The sequence below is a fragment of the Trichomycterus rosablanca genome, unplaced genomic scaffold (genome assembly GCF_030014385.1).
Source record: "Trichomycterus rosablanca isolate fTriRos1 unplaced genomic scaffold, fTriRos1.hap1 scaffold_304, whole genome shotgun sequence".
Lineage (NCBI taxonomy): Eukaryota > Metazoa > Chordata > Actinopteri > Siluriformes > Trichomycteridae > Trichomycterus > Trichomycterus rosablanca.
Genome location: NW_026947132.1, coordinates 20656 through 37986, shown reverse-complemented (window position 1 = coordinate 37986; position 17331 = coordinate 20656). Strand labels below are relative to the sequence as shown.

At 46.6% G+C, this 17331-nt stretch overlaps 1 long non-coding RNA gene across 1 annotated transcript; it reads left to right on the top strand.

The window, feature by feature from the left end:
- Nucleotides 1-9: 9 nt before the first annotated feature.
- LOC134307544 (uncharacterized) lies at nucleotides 10-14476 on the top strand. Its single transcript, XR_010009988.1, has 2 exons — nucleotides 10-392; nucleotides 14337-14476. It is a non-coding gene; the product is annotated as an uncharacterized LOC134307544 (long non-coding RNA).
- Nucleotides 14477-17331: the final 2855 nt, after the last annotated feature.

Here is a 17331-nt window from a genome sequence, read left to right as displayed (position 1 = left end):
AACCTTCCGATTACTAGTCTGATTACTTGACCACCGAGCTACGACTGCCCTGCCGCGAGTCGACTCTGGTGACTCTACCACACGCGATGACATCGACACGACCCACCGAACGGAGCCCGCCGGGCAGACCGACACCCCGCCGGAGTGACCGAAATACAAACCCGAGCCGATCCTCTCGGCTCCCGCGGCTCTCGCCGGCAGAGGTGAACGAAGGACGATACGAGACGAGAGATCGGACCGTTTGAAGACGAAGGAGATCCGATCGTCGACGATCCTACTGGCCGACCGGACTACTTAAATTACTCTCGATGCTGTTCTAAGCAGATACCCGTACCATCGAGGCCAAGGACCGGCCCTTGGGAATAAACGTAGCTCGCATACCAGTAGTAACGGTAAAAAATGCAAATACTGAATCAATAAATAATAATAATAATAATAATAAATCGAAGTGATATGCTTCTAACATTACTGTGCCTCTACTTATATATATAGAAGCACTTTGTAGTTCTACAATCACTGACTGTAGTCCATCTGCTTCTCTGCGTGCTTTGTCAGCCCCCTTTCATGCTGTTCTTCAATGGTCAGGACCCCCACATGACCACCACAGAGCAGGTATTATTTAGGTGGTGGATCATTCTCAGCACTGCGGTGACACTGACATGGTGCTGGCGTGTTAGTGTGTGTCGTGCTGGCGTGAGTGTCCACTCACTGTCCACTCTATCAGACATTCCTACCCAGTCGGTCCACCTCGTAGACGTGAGGTCAGAGACGATCGCTCATCTATCGCTGCTGTTTCACTTGACCTTCACTTGACTTCTAGACCTTCAGCGGTGGTCACGGGACGCTGCCCACGGGGCGCTGTTGCCCGGATATATTCGGTCGGTGGACGACTACAGTCCAGCAGTGACGGCGAGGTGTTTACTTATCCGCTCATACCAGCACGACGCACACTGACGCCACCACCACCATCGGTGTCAGTGCAGAGGTGTAGAGTGTAGAGGTCCTGTGAGAGTTCTGACCATCGAAGAACAGCATGAAAGGGGGCTAGCAAAGCATCCGGAGAAACAGATGGACTACGGTCAGTGATTGTAGAACTACAAAGTTCCCCCAAGTGGTAAGCGGAGCTGATAAAACGGACGGTGAGTGTAGAAACAAGGAGGTGGTTTTAATGTTATGGCTGATCGGCTCCAGCACCGACGCGTCGTCCGTGGAAATTATTCCTCGACCGGCGGAGACGTCGCGAGACAGTCGGCGGACGCGATGACGCGGGGAAGAGCGGCGCGTCCAAGACGCCCGGCTTCGATCCTTCCCGGTATCGGATCGACCTTTCCGGTCGATCGCATGTTTATATCGTCTAGACTTCACTCTGTCGGTCTGGTCTTCTTCCGACCGCCTTCCCGTATTCCTCGTCGCTACTGGTTTGCCTCCACTTCAGACTACTTCACGCTACGATCGCACTGCCTCGTCACAACCTGGGTTCAGTTGTATTTATTTATGATCGTTTTATAGCCACAAATCCACAAACTTGCATAAAATACAAATTATAATCATATGCATATGATCGGTTTCCTCCGGGAGCTCCGGTTTCCTCCCACAGTCCAAAAACATGCGGTCAGGTTAACTGGAGACACCGAATTGCCCTATAGGTGAATGGGTGTGTGTGTGTGCCCCGTCCAGGGTGTTACTGTGTGCCTTGCGCCCGTTGAAACGCTACGATAGGCTCCAGCTCCCCCCTGCGACCCGAATTATTTACGCGGTTAAGAAAGTGAGTGACCGAGTAATCGGTGGCTCGGTGGTTAGCACTGCTGCCTCACAGCAAGAAGGTCCTGGGTTCGATTCCCAAGCGGAGCCCTTTCTGTGTGGGTTTCCTCCGGGAGCTCCGGTTTCCTCCCGCAGTCCAAAAACATGCAGTCAGGTTCATCGAAGACACCGAATTGCCCTATAGGTAAATGAGTGTATGTGTTCGTTTATGTGTGTCTGCCCTGCGATGGACTGGCGCCCCGTCCAGGGTGTTACTGTGTGCCTTGCGCCCATTGAAAAGCTGGGATAGGCTCCAGCACCCCCTCCCCACGACCCTGATTGGATAAGCGGTTAGGAAAGCGAGTGAGTGAGTGTGTAATCGGTGGCTCGGTGGGTAGCACTGCTGCCTCACAGGGTTTCGATTCCCAAGCGGAGTCCTTTATGTGTGGGTTTTCATCCGGGTGCTCCGGCTTCCTCCCGCAGTCCAAGGACCGTGTTTGCCCTTTGATGAGTCCTGCCTTTCCCTCAGCGATTCAGACCCATTACAACCCTGATTGTAAGTGGTGGTAAACAGACAATGCATAAATGAATGCGAATAATTATTACTTGGTTGAACCATTTTAGTGGCTATACATCCAGCAGTCTTTCTGGACCAATGTCACATGGTGCCATAGAGCAATTTTGGTCACACCTCTTCCCAGAATTCTCCCAGAAGTCTGCTAGGTTGCTTGGGAAGTGGTGGTGTATGCCCGCTTAAGGTATGCCAGCAATGATCGATGGGGTTTAAATAGTCGACTGGGTCATTCAAGGCTTCTTCTATTAACATCACTCGCTCACTTTCTTACCCGCTTATCCAATTAGGGTCGCGGAGCCTATCCCAGCTTTTCAATGGGCGCGAGGTACACAGTAACACCCTGGACGGGATGCCAGACACACGTACACACACAAACACACACGCACATTCACCTATAGGGCAATTCGGTGTCTTCAATGAACCTGACCGCACGTTTTTGGACTGTCTGAGGAAACCGGAACTCCCAGGGGAAACCCACACGGACAAGGGGCGACCGCCCCGCCTGGAAATCAAACCCAGGACCTTATCGTGTAAGGCGACAGCGCTACCCACCGAGCCACTGTGACGTCCTTGTTAACATCAGTTTTTCCTCAATTTAATTGCTCTACTCTTGATTGGGCTTTTTTAGCTAAAGCAGTCTAACACTCTAGCCAATCACTGCTCGAGTGTTTGAACACATGACCATTTTACATTTACATTTACGGCATTTAGCAGACGCCTTTTATCCAAAGCGACTTACATTACAGTTACAGTATACAGTCTGAGCAATTGAGGGTTAAGGGTCTTGCTCAAGGACCCAACAGTGGCAACCTGGCAGTGGTGAGGCTTGAACCAGCGACCTTCTAATTACTAGTCCAGTACCTTAACCACTAGGCTACGACTTGCCCTATGACCATGCCACGAACCGGGCAGGATCCGGCTCTCCTCGATTGTGAAGGCGGCAGTGGGTTAACGATCGGGAATGGGAAATGACTAAATTGAAATGAATTCCTTTTAGGGCATCGACTATAATAAATAATAAAAAGCATGTCGTTTACTAATGTTTACTACGGTTGGGTAAACTGGCCATGATAAAGTCGATTAAGCGACCTTGTACGCCAAAACCCTCCATTGATGTGTTATTTCATGCCAACACAGACAGATTCACAGGGTCTGGGTACTTGAAAAGACGCCAAGCGATGAAATCAGGGGCCGATTTTTGTCCCCGTGCTGAAAGTGCTTCACGTCGACGAACGTCAGATTTGTCACGTCGCGCTGGTGCCAAAGAAAAGTACTTTACCCAGAGCTACTCACCGGATTTAGTCTTGTTCGCTGCAAATAGGATTTCTGGCTCGTATTCAAAGACTTATAGCGGTTTAAAAATAGCAATTCACATTCGAAGAGAAAGGTGCAGACCTGGCCTTTAATTGAACCGTCTTTTAAATCGACGCCCCCCCCCCCCCCCGGTTTACACCCATTATTAAGCGATGTTTCCCTTTCCAGCTGTTTTTAATGGGAACAGCTTGGACAGTCGTGGCAATTTCAAAGTCACACACTGGCATATGGTTTTTATTTATTAAAATGGTCCTGGACGATGGATCGAACTCGGCGTACCGTAAGGAGAACGTCTCCGCACGCCTGTCTAACTTAAACTCGCAAGAAATCTGTATCAAGCTTCAGATCCACCACGAACCTTATTATCTTTGTCTTTTATGACTAATCGTTACTAAAATCAACGTGCCGTAGTAATTACCATTTATGCATTACATTTTTTTATCACTGCACAGGTCAATTTGTTTGTTTTTCTTACTAATTACTTAATAATTCACATGATTTCATGCACTAGTAACAGATCTAATTAAATACTGTAAAAACGCTTCTTTTATTAACGTCAGGTTTCTACCGGTCACTACAATAAAGTAGGCAACACGATGATGTCAATCTAAAAAACTCACTGTCCGTTTTATCAGCTCCACTTACCATATAGGAGCACTTTGTAGTTCTACAATTACTGACTGTAGTCCATTTCATTCTCTGCATGCTTTGTTAGCCCCCTTTCATGCTGTTCTTCAATGGTCAGGACCCCCACAGGACCACCACAGAGCAGGTATTATTTAGGCGGTGGATCATTCTCGGCACTGCAGTGACACTGACATGGTGGTGGTGTGTTAGTGTGTGTTGTGCTGCTGGAGTTTTTTAACCCCGTGTCCACTCACTGTCCACGGGGTTAAAAAACTAGGTAGTTGGTCCACCTTGTAGATGCAAAGTCAGAGACGATCGCTCATCTATTGCTGCTTGAGTCGGTCATCTTCTAGACCTTCATCAGTCGTCACGGGACGCTGCCCACGGGGTGCTGTCGGCTGCATATTTTTGGTTGGTGGACTATTCTCAGTCCAGCAGTGACAGTGAGGTGTTTAAATACTCCATCAGCGCTGCTGTGTCTGATCCACTCATACCGGCACAACACACACTAACACACCACCGCCATGTCAGTGTCACTGCAGTGCTGAGAATGATCCACCACCTAACTAATACCTGCTCTGTGGTGGTCCTGTGGGGGGTCCTGACCATTGAAGAACAGGGTGAAAGCAGGCTAAAAAAGTATGTTGAGAAACAGATGGACTACAGTCAGTAATTGTAGAACTACAAATTGCTTCTATATGGTAAGTGGAGCTGATAAAATGGACAGTGAGTGTAGAAACAAGGAGGTGGTTTTAATGTTCATATGCAGATCAGCTTCGTGTACGGAGAGCCACACCCTGATCGACGCATGATCGACTGTGCAGGCGGCATCAATCAGCCAGCAGAGGTCGTAATTGCATCAGCCATGAGAGAGTCACTATCCGGCTTCCTCCCTGTATGAACAACAGCCGATCGTTGTTCATGTAGCCGCCCGGCCCAGTCGGGCGGCAGGGCTGAGTTTCTAACCGACAAGCACCGAATCGTTTCTATGTAAAATATTATTACACTGGGGTTAGTGCTGAGCTCCGTTGCTCCGTATCGATTTTTTTTTGCCTGAGTGATTTCAAAATCTCAAAGAGTAACTTTAAAGTTAAAAGTCTGGAGAGACGCCGGAGATCTGCGAGCGTTATCGAACAGCTCCGACTCCGCCGTACTTCCGCCTGCCGCTCTGTTCCGGCTCGCTCCATCGATCCGCGACCCTGCGTTTCTGCCCTCGCTGCATTTCCCAGCAGCCCATGAGTCTTGTCAGGCATCGCTTGCACGATCATAAACGTCGTAAGCGTCGAAGCACTGATAACGCCGGTTCTCGGCCGGGGGTCGCACGATACGGTCCGTATTAGCGTGCCGGATCCTACACGGCGAGACTGTGGGGGTGCCCTGCGATCTCTGAAAACGAAGAGGGGATTGGACGGCGCGTCGTTATTTGGTATCTTTGCATTACAGGGATGCTTATTCGCATATTAGGGGCTATTTTATACCGAGCCAAGTGTAATAGGAAAGCACAAATGATATACTGTGGCGTCCTGGTACTTATGGAGTGAATGCCTGGAGTATAACGATACAGATTAACAATACTAGGATAACGATGCTAAATGAATTAATAATAATTAAAACCACCGCCTTGTTTCTACACTCACTGTCCATTTTATCAGCTCCGCTTACCACATAGGAGCACTTCGTAGTTCTACAATCACTGACTGTAGTCCATCTGTTTCTCTGCATGCTTTGTTATCCCTCTTTCACCCTGCTCTTTAATGGTCAGGACCCCCACACGACCACCACAGAGCAGGCATTCTCAGCACTGCAGTGACACTGACGTGGTGGTGGTGTGTTAGTGTGTGTTGTGCTGGTATGAGTGGATCAGACACAGCACCGTCACTGCTGGACTGAGAATAGTCCGCCGACCAAAAACATCCAGCCGACAGCGCCCCGTGGGCAGCGTATAGATGAGCGATCGTCTCTGACTTTGCATCTGCAAGGTGGACCGACTAGGTAGGGGTGTCTAATAGAGTGGACAGTGAGCGGACCCGGTATTTAATCCACTCATACCAGCACAACACACACTAACACACCACCACCATGTCAGTGTCACTGCAGTGCTGAGAATGATCCACCACCTAAATAATACCTGCTCTGTGGTGGTCCTGGGAGAGTCCTGTCCGTTGAAGAACAGCATGAAAGGGGGCTAACAAAGCATGCAGAGAAACAGATGGACTACAGTCAGTGATTGTAGAACTACAAAGTGCTCCTATATGGTAAGTGGAGCTGATAAAATGGACAGTGTGTGTAGAAACAAGGAGGCGGTTCGAATGTCATGGCCGATCCGTGTAATTCAGCTCTACAACCTTCCTTTCTCATACCCACCCAGTCCCGACTTCACTAAATCCTGTGCCTATTTCTATCCTTCTTCTCGCTTCGACGTGTTTGTCTTCCTCCCTGGCCGTTCTGCTCCATCTCCTCCACTCTATTGCTCTCCGTTGGCCGTGTTTCTATAAGTGAAACCGACTCGAGTCTCGAGTCTCGGAGGAGGATCGTCTCCGGAGAAATCCCTGGAGAAGTTTTTAATACTGCCGGCGGTCGGGAGCGGCGCGAGACACCGGCGTGAGACGGCGCTGACATTTAGCGGCGTCCAGACACCGGCTAATCTGTGCGCACAAACGCCTACGCACGCACACGCGCGGATACCACGACGGAACTGAGAAATAAAAGCAGAATCGATGTTGCACACAGGTTCTGCAGTTTGGTGGTAGTGGTGTTGTTTGTGTGTGTGTGTGTGTGTGTGGTGCTGCTGCTGCTGCTTGGCCTCAATAATCAACCGGATGAAAGAAATTTAAATCAAAGGGGAATACATGCAGCAGGTTGGAACTGATATGCTTCATCTGCGTGGTGCACTGGCCCCTGATGTACTTCAACAGACAGACAATTGTGTGTATGTGTGCGTGTGTGTGCGTGCGTGTGCTAAAAACCCTCCTCGAACGCGGACTTAATTAGGCAGACCAAACTTTGTTGCCATGGAGCCAGAACATGGCGCCCGTTAAATATACTTGGCACTACACACCACAGACATCATGTATACACACTGTTTATTTCTGGTCCGTTGTTTTGCAGGCACTACAGACGATTACAGCCGCATCAATACTTAAAACAATTTTTTAGTATAGATAGGCATGTGACCAAAGTAGAGGTTTACAAGAATTCGTGCCCTGGTCAAACCCCTGTGCGCTCAGGTGGCGCAGCAGTAAAACACATCTCGAATCTCAGCTCTGCAACCGGCAGGCTGGGCGCCTTGCACGGACAACGATTGGCAAATTCGTAGAGAGGGGGCCGGAAGTGACCTCAGCTGGCCGATCGATGCTGTCTGCACGGAGACGGGGGATAATGGGGATCAGTGTGTGACACATACGAACCCTCACGCGAGATGCGGTCGGCTACTGCGCACGGGTCGGAGGGGCAGGAGTGGAGCTCAACGTCTGAAGGGAGGAAGCGCAATGCGATCGGGTGATCGGATACGACTAGATCGGAAGACCCCACGTATCTGCAGGTAACAGTTATCTGCAGGGTCACTTAGCCCTGCCGCATTACAGGTTGGGCTGCAAGTTCAAAACAGACGAGAGGATGGGAGCACATGTCTACAAACGTATAGAACCTCACACATCTCGAATCTCAGCTCTGCAACCGGCAGGTTGGGCGCCTACACGGAAACGATTGGCTAATTCGTAAAGAGGGGGTTGGAACTGACCTCTGCTGGCTGATCGATGCTGTCTGCACAGAGACGGGGGATAATGGGGATGAGTGTGTGACACATACGAACCCCCTTACGAGATGCATTCGGCTACTGCGCACGTGTCGGAGGGGGCGTGTGTCAGTTCTGGCTCTCTTCAGTCAGGAAGAGAGGTCAGCATCAGTAGAGAGTAAGCGTTAAGCGATCGGGTAATTGGACAGGACTAGATTTTCTAAGTAACATGCCATTCCATCCAACACATTTACGATCAAATCAGACCGCTCATCAGGACCGCTTTCTCACTTTCACTCCCACAGATGTTGCGCTTCCACTGCGAGACATCTCCCGTTCTCTGTTTTACAGCACGGACAGCTGAAAACACGCGGCGTGTCATCTCGAACGTCTAACTGCTACGTGTTGCACAGACAGGTGACACGACAGACAGTCGAGCGCGTCCGCGAAAATACAGACCGAACACATTCGCATCTGATAGCGGCATTTTTTTCTATTTTTTTTGTGGACTGTCATGTGCGTCTAATGACATTTTAACAAATTTTGCATTTTGAGCTGTCATTACTGATCAAGAAGTGCCACCGTTTTATGTCATGTCTTTTATGTTTTGACACCTTTTATTAATTTTATCCAGGCACACACACACATACACACACATAATGCAGTCTGCTTTTTAAAACTTTGGCTCGAACTATTTCTCCTCTGTATCTGATAACATTTTAAACCTAACTCGATGGAAAAACAAGAAAAATAAATGTCGTGCATGTCGCAGCTGTGACAGATAGATCACGAACACCCGTTAAATCATCTTTGCAGTTTGCACCATACTGCACATCACTACACTCGACGTCCAGCCTGTCAGGTACGACCACACTGTCTGTCTGATATACGACCAGACCCGTGTGGACTCGTGACCATGCCTCACATACATCTTATTGTAGAACCACAGGCATTCTCGACAGCGCCTGGCTCGCAACACGCGTTACAATCCAATCCACTGGAACAGACAAACAAACAAACTGTTCTACTTACAGGCGAGTTTATAAAGAAGACCTGGGTTTGATCTTCGCTTCCACTGGTAGATGGATGGATGGATGGATGGATGGATGGATGGATGGATGGATGGATGGATGGATGGATGGATGGATGGATGGATGGATGGATGGATGGATGGATGGATGGATGGATAGATAGATAGATAGATAGATAGATAGATAGATAGATAGATAGATAGATAGATAGATAGATGCATGGATGGATGGATGCATGGATGGATGGATGGATGGATAGATAGATAGATAGATAGATAGATAGATAGATAGATAGATAGATAGTTGGATAGATAGATAGATAGATAGATAGATAGATAGATAGATAGATAGATAGATAGTTGGATAGATAGATAGATAGATAGATAGATAGATAGATAGATAGATAGATAGATAGATAGATAGATGCATGGATGGATAGATAGATGCATGGATGGATGGATGGATGAATAGATAGATAGATAGATAGATAGATAGATAGATAGATAGATAGATAGATAGATAGATAGATAGATAGATAGATAGATGCATGGATGGATGGATGGATGGATGGATGGATGGATGGATGGATGGATAGATAGATAGATAGATAGATAGATAGATAGATAGATAGATAGATGCATGGATGGATGAATAGATAGATAGATAGATAGATAGATAGATAGATAGATAGATAGATAGATAGATAGATAGATAGATGCATGGATGGATGGATGGATGGATGGATGGATGGATGGATGGATAGATGCATGGATGGATGGATGGATGGATGGATGGATGGATGGATGGATGGATGGATGGATGGATAGATAGATAGATAGATAGATGCATGGATGGATGGATAGATAGATAGATGCATGGATGGATGGATGGATGGATGAATAGATAGATGGATGGATGGGTGGGTGGATGGATGGATGGATGGATGGATGGATGGATGAATGGATAGACGGACAGATGGATGGATGAACGGATGAATAGATGGATGGATGGATGAACAGATGGATGAATAGATAGATGGATGGATGGATGAACAGATGGATGAATAGATAGATGGATGGATGGATGAATAGATAGATGGATGAACAGATGGATGAATAGATAGATGAATAGATAGATGGATGGATGGATGAACAGATGGATGAATAGTCCTCTCTACACTGATGAGCCAAAACGTCCTAAGCAGGGTACTAATGGAAAGTCACATGCTCACTTATACACAAAGTAATCGAAGGCTAATTAGCTGAACCTTAATACAAAACTCTTCCATTTAAGCTAGTAAACAGGACACAGCCATTCCAGTAAAACAAAAGCCATCTCTGTAATGTTATGACTACCAGATACATTAAAACTGTGCATGTCTGAGTAACTGCAATGTTCCTACATGTCATTTTAGTATGAAGTCAAATTGCTCCGGGTCTGAACAGCAGGGTCTGTCTAAGTATTTTGACTCCACTGTAGCTGTAATCTGCTCTAATGGCGTTTCTGCACTAGAAGCACCTCGTGTTCAGTCTTTTCTGTTTTTCTACCTCCATTACAGACGCGCGCACACACACGCACACTCACTCACTCTGAAATAAAAATTAAAAATAGTGCAGTGCACTTTTATGATGTCAATCATGGGTACAACTTGGGTTGCTCAGAATGCATTTCACTGATATTATACTGTATATATATATATATATATATATATATATATATATATATATAAACACTAATGTGTGTGTGTTTGCCCTGTGATGGACTGGCAACCTCTTCACAGTGTTTCCTGCCCTTTTGTTAGTGAATCGGACCCACCGTGACCCTGACCATGCTGACGTGGTGGTAACACTGTCAACTGTGAATGAATGAATGAATGATGCACTCATCATCACCGACCCTGTCTAATAAAAACAAGGGCGGCACGGTGACTCGGTGGGTAGCACTGTCGCCTCACAGCGAGAAGGTCCTGGGTTCGATTCCCAGGTGGAGTGATCAGGGTCCGTTCTGCGTGGAGTTGGCATGTTCTCCCAGAGCACGAAGACAATGAGGTACGAAGTGAGGCGAATCGGAGGGTAGCACTGTCGCCTCACAACGTGTACGGTCCGGGTTCTGTCTGTGTGGAGTTGGCATGTTCTCCCCGTGTCTGCATGGGTTTCCTACCACAGTCCATAAACATGCAGTCAGGTTAATTGGAGACACTGAATTGCCCTAATGTGTGTGTGTCTGCCCTGCGATGTACTGGTGCCCCGTCCAGGGTGTTACCGTGTGCCTTGCGCCCATTGAAAAGCTGGGATAGGCTCTATAGGCAAACGATGTTATTGCAGCTCTGGATCTCTGCCTCACTTTAAACAAAGACGCTTCATACCGCCGGCTAGGTTTATGTACCCGCCAATACAATAAACACACGAGCAGAGAAAACATTAGATTACCTACAGAATACAGATTAAATAACACCCAGTGGGTACGATATATCCAGAGTTATAACATTTGGTAAAATATTACAGCAGCATGTCTTCCCTGTGGTAAAAAAAACACAATTTTTTACTTGTAATCAATACTACATTATCATTTCTTTGTTGTTGTACAGTGCATTGTGAGGAAAAAAACACCACCCCTAACCCCTAAAAAACAAAACCACACACACAAAGTTGCGTAAGAGCCTCCGACCTCCAATTCATATCCAAAATCAATTCGATGAACCTTTTACGATTAACTCCCAGGAAGGAAAAGTACCAGGCAACACTAGAGAGAGAGTAGATATATTATGCGGATGTACTGTAGATGCGCCTAGCGATACAATACACCAGCTTATACATTAACCTACTCTTATACATCATATACTTGGGTATGAACTCACTCTATCCACCCTATGAAGCGCGTACGAAGCCGAGGACAGGCCCTGCGACGGTAAACGAGCTGGTGTTCCGAATACCACACTATTAGTATAGTAAGCAGTATGCGGTTCGAGACACAGCACTTGAGACTCGGCTCGTCAGCAGCATCTCTGATTGGGTATCCACTCCAAAAATGCGAATCATTCAATCGTCGTAGTAACTAATTGTAACTTCACCACACGAAGCTTTAATTCTGACACCGGGTTTGCATGTTCTCCCAGTGTCTGCGTGGGTTTCTTCCGGGGGCTCCGGTTTCCTCCCACAGTCCAAAAACATGCAGTCAGGTTAATTGGAGACACAAAATTGTCTGTGACTGTGTTTAAACTGATGAATCTTGTGTAACCAGTAACTACCTGTCCTGTCACGAATGAGGCCTCGGGCACCCTGTCAGACACGCAGACGCCCCACAGGCGGATAGCACTGCTGGGGATTCAAACCCTACATCCCAGCAGTAGTGGGCTAGCGAAATTTAATGCTGTACCACCCGGGCACCCATGTCAAGCTTTTATTTACAAATTTACATAATACAGATAAATAAATCCCTATCAAGTTCGCTAGTATAGCGTTCTGACATGGTGGTGGTGTGTCAGTGTGTGTTGTGCTGGTATGAGTGGATCAGACACAGCAGCGCTGCTGGAGTTTTTAAATACAGTGTCCACTCTCTGTCCACTTTATTAGACACTCCTACCTAGTCGGTCCACCTTGTAGATGTAAAGTCAGAGACGATCGCTCATCTGTTGCTGCGGTTTGAGTCGGTCGTCTTCTAGACCTTCATCAGCGGTCACGGGACGCTGCCCACGGGGGGCTGTCGGCTGGATATATTTTTGGTTGGTGGACTATTCTCAGTCCAGCAGTGACAGTGAGGTGTTTAAAAACTCCAGCAGCGCTGCTGTGTCTGATCCACTCATACCAGCACAACACACACTAACACACCACCACCATATCAGTGTCACATCAGTGCTGAGAATGATCCACCACCTAAATAATACCTGCTCTGTGGTGGTCCTGGGAGAGTCCTGACCATTGAAGAACAGCATGAAAGAGGGTTAACAAAGCATGCAGAGAAACAGATGGACTACAGTCAGTAATTGTAGAACTACAAAGTGTTAAAAATACTAAATATTAATAAGGTTCATCATGTAAGAACGCATTGTACAGCTGGATATAACGATGTTAATAAAAGCCTGGTTGTTTTTTTACGTACTGAGATGATTATTAATATGAATAAAATGACCTTGCGTTACATTCTTGCGATTTAAGTGTTTTAAATAAACGGGGTTTTGATCTTTTGGAAGTTAAAAGAAATTGACTGCAATTACAGGTTCGAGATGTCGACAATGAGAAATAATGAGCTTTTCGCAGCATTGGGATTTAATTTAAGCTCATTTCTTCTGACAGATTGGCTTTAATTTCTGGACGCACTCTTTTTTTAAATCGTCAATCATCTTTTAATAGGATTTAAGAGTTTTTGTAACTTCGTGTTGTCCTAGTACAGAGATACCTTGAAACTCGACATCAATGATCAGCTCCACTTACCATATAGGAGCACTACAATTACTGACTGTAGTCCATCTGTTTCTCTGCATGCTTTATTACCCCCCCTTTTCATGCTGTTCTTCAATGGTCAGGACCCCCACAGGACAACTACAGAGCAGGTTTTATTTAGGTGGTGAATCATTCTCAGCACGGTGGTGGTGTGTTAGTGTGCTGGTATGAGGGGATCAGACACAGCAGCGCTGCTGGAGTTTTAAACACCTCACTGTCACTGCTGGACTGAGAATAGTCATCTACAAGGTGGACCAACTAAGTAGGAGTGGACCAAATAGGTAAGAGTGTCTAATAGAGTGGACAGTGAGTGGACACGGTGTTGAAAAAACTCCAGGAGCATTGCTCATACCAGCACACCAACACACACTGACACGTGTCAGTGTCACTGCAGTGCTGAGAATGATCCAACAACTGTAGGGGTCCTGACCTTTGAAGAACAGGGTGAAAGCAGGTTAAAAAAGTATGTCGAGAAACTACAGTCAGTAATTGTAGAACTACAAAGTGCTTCTATATGGTAAGTGGAGCTGATTAATGTTATGGATGATCGGTGTATATTGTGTTGTGTCATACAGTGTGACTTTAATAGATAGACTCTGGTTCTATATGTGACAGGACAGGCTGTAACAGGTTACCCATGATACATCAGTTCTACAATCTTAATCAACTTAGACAGGTCTTAGTAGTGCAGGAGGAAACCTGGTACCCACCGAGCCACCGTGCCACCTAAAACCTCTTACAAAATGGGTTTTTATGTGACATACTGTATATACCACACCCTCCAGGGCAAAAAAATGCTTTAAGATGTTTGAGATGTCAAAAGGTTTAAGCGTTATATTAAACATTTAAATCTTTCACGAATTTATCTCGTTGTACAGGAAGACCATGTATCCAGCTCCTGCAGCATCAAGCACTGACGAGCGAATACCGGCACGGGTCTCTGGAGTGCGTCTTCTCGGTTCTTACTAATTTTCTGACCGATGATTTGTTGTTAGCACCATTAAAAGACTCATTTTTATCCCGGGAGTGTATGAATTTTTTAAAAGGCTTTTGTTCGTATCGATCCGTACAAAGGCGAGAGGCATCGTGGGGTCACCTGCTGTAAAGATACGAACTAAAAGTGTATTAAAGAGCACAAACAACTCATTTATTCATTTATTCTGTCAATTTTTAAAAAGCAATGAGCTTCTGATTGGGAATATATGATGCCTTTTACGGCCATCCACTGCTGGTCCATTCCCATCGCTCTAAAGTACAAGAGACAGTAAACCAGCGGTACGACTGTGACTCTGAGACTGAGTAGCTGCTTTGTACTATTTAAACACACACTACAGAGGGTGTCGTGTCTCGGCCGGATCAGGCTCGAGGCGAGTTCATATGCGGACCGGCTCTGTGCATGGAGAGCCGCACCCTGATCAGCATCATTCCTCAACCCTGTGCAGGCGCCATCAATCAGTGTATTTAAATGGTCATAGCGCTGGTTTACTGTCTCTTGTACTATAGAACGATGGAAATGGTCAGCGTCTTCTTGTTTTCGCCCTAATCTAGTCGTATCCAATTCCCCCGGTTGCGTTACGCTTCACCTCTACCGATACAACCCTCCAGTGCTGACCGATGAGCTTCGCAACTGACACAACTGACACACACGCCCCCTCCGACACGTGTGCAGTACCGACTGCATCTTGTCACCTGCAGCTCTGTGCACGGAGAGCCACACCCTGATCGTTTACATTTACATTTTCAGCATTTAACAGACGCTTTTATCCAAAGCGACTTACAGTCTAAGCAACTGAGGGTTACGGGCCTTGCTCAAGGGCCCAACAGTGACAACCTGGCAGTGGTGGGGTCTGAACCAGCGACCTTCTGCTTACTAGTCCAGTACCTTAACCATTAGGCTACAACTGCCCTGATCACAGGTGCCATCAATCAGCCAGCAGAGGTCATAATCGCACCAGTTATGAGGAACCCGGGTCTGGCTTACCCACCCTGTGAACAACAGCCAACTGTTGTTCATGCGGCCTCCCAGCCCAGCCGGATGGCAGAGCTGAGATTCGATGCGATGTATTTGAAATCCCAGCTCTGGTGTGCTAGCGTGTTTTACCGCTGCACCACCTAAACAGAGACTGAGTAGCCGCGTTGTACTATTTAAATACACACTACAGAGGGTGTCGTGTCTCAATCTGATCAGTTTGGTCAGCGTCTTCTTTTCCCCCCCTGTTTTTCTCCCCTAATCTAGTCGTATCCAATTCCCCTGGTTGCGTTACGCTTCACCTCTACCGATACAACCCTCCAGTGCTGACTGAGGAGCTTCGCAACTGACACAACTGACACACACGCCCCCTCCGACACGTGTGCAGTACCGACTGCATCTCGTCACCTGCAGCTCTGTGCACGGAGAGCCACACCCTGATCACAGGCGCCTAATTACATCAGTTATGAGGAACCTAGGTCCGGCTCATCCCACCCTGTGAACAACAAGCCAATCGTTGTTCATGTGGCCACCCAGTCCAGCCCAGCCCAGCCCAGCCGGATGGCAGAGCTGAGCTTCATTACGATCTATTCGAAAGCCCAGCCCTGGTGCGCCAACGTGTTTTACCCCTGCGCCACCTGACCGACTGTCAGCGTCTTCTTAAAGACTTTAACTGCCACATGACTAAGAATAAACGTTAACGCAGGAGTTCATTCCTTTAAACACGGCGCGGAACTAAGTGTGCGCCGCATGACTCAAGCAGCAGGAAGCTCCTTTAGAAAGTCTGCGCTAATCATTAACGTCTTTTGTAAATCAGTGAACGGAGCTCATTTAAAAGGTCACGCATTAAAAGATTTGAGGCAATTAGATTTTTAAATAATGATTGCCCTTTACATGTACTATTAAAAAAACTTTTTAATAACTTCCGACCTGCCTCGGTAAACTTAGCTTACACTTTAGGGCCAAAAGTATGTGGATTCCCCTCCTAAGTACAGTGGTATCAGCTCCACTTACCATATAGAAGCACTTTGTAGTTCTACAAATACTGACCCTGCTTTCACACTGTTCTTCAATGGTCAGGACCCCCACAGGACAACTACAGAGCAGGTATTATTTGGGCAGTAACACTGACGGTGATGGTGGTGGTGTGTTAGTGTGTGTTGTGCTGGTATGAGTGAATCAGACTCACTGTCACTGCTGGACTGAGAATGGTCCACCAACCAAAAATATCCAGCCGGCAGCGCCCCGTGGGCAGCGTCCTGTGACCACTGATGAAGGTCTAGAAGATGACCGATTCAAACAGTAGCGATAGATGAGCGATCGTCTCTGACTTTACATCTACAAGGTGGACCGACTTGGTCGGAGTGTCTAATAGAGTGGACAGTGAGTGGACACGGTGTCTTATCCACTCATGCAGTGCTGAGAATGATCCACCACCTAAATAATACCTGCGCTGTAGTGGTCCTGTTGGGGTCCTGACCATTGAAGAACAGGGTAAAAGCAGGCTAAAACAGTATATATGGACTACAGTCAGTAATTGTAGAACTACAATGTGCTTCTATATGGTAAGTGGAGCTGATAAAATGGACAGTGAGTGTAGAAACAAGGAGGTGGTTTTAATGTTATGCCTGATCGGTATATATATATACGTATATACATATATATATATATATATACAGTGCCTTGCAAAAGTATTCAGCCCCCTTGAACTTTTCAACCTTTTGCCACATTTCAGGCTTCAAACATAACGATATGAAATTGTAATTTTTTGTGAAGAATCAACAACAAGTGGGACACAATCGTGAAGTGGAACGAAATTTATTGGATATTTTAAACTTTTTTTAGAAATAAAAAACTGAAAAGTGGGGCGTGCAATATTATTCAGCCCCCTTGCGTTAATACTT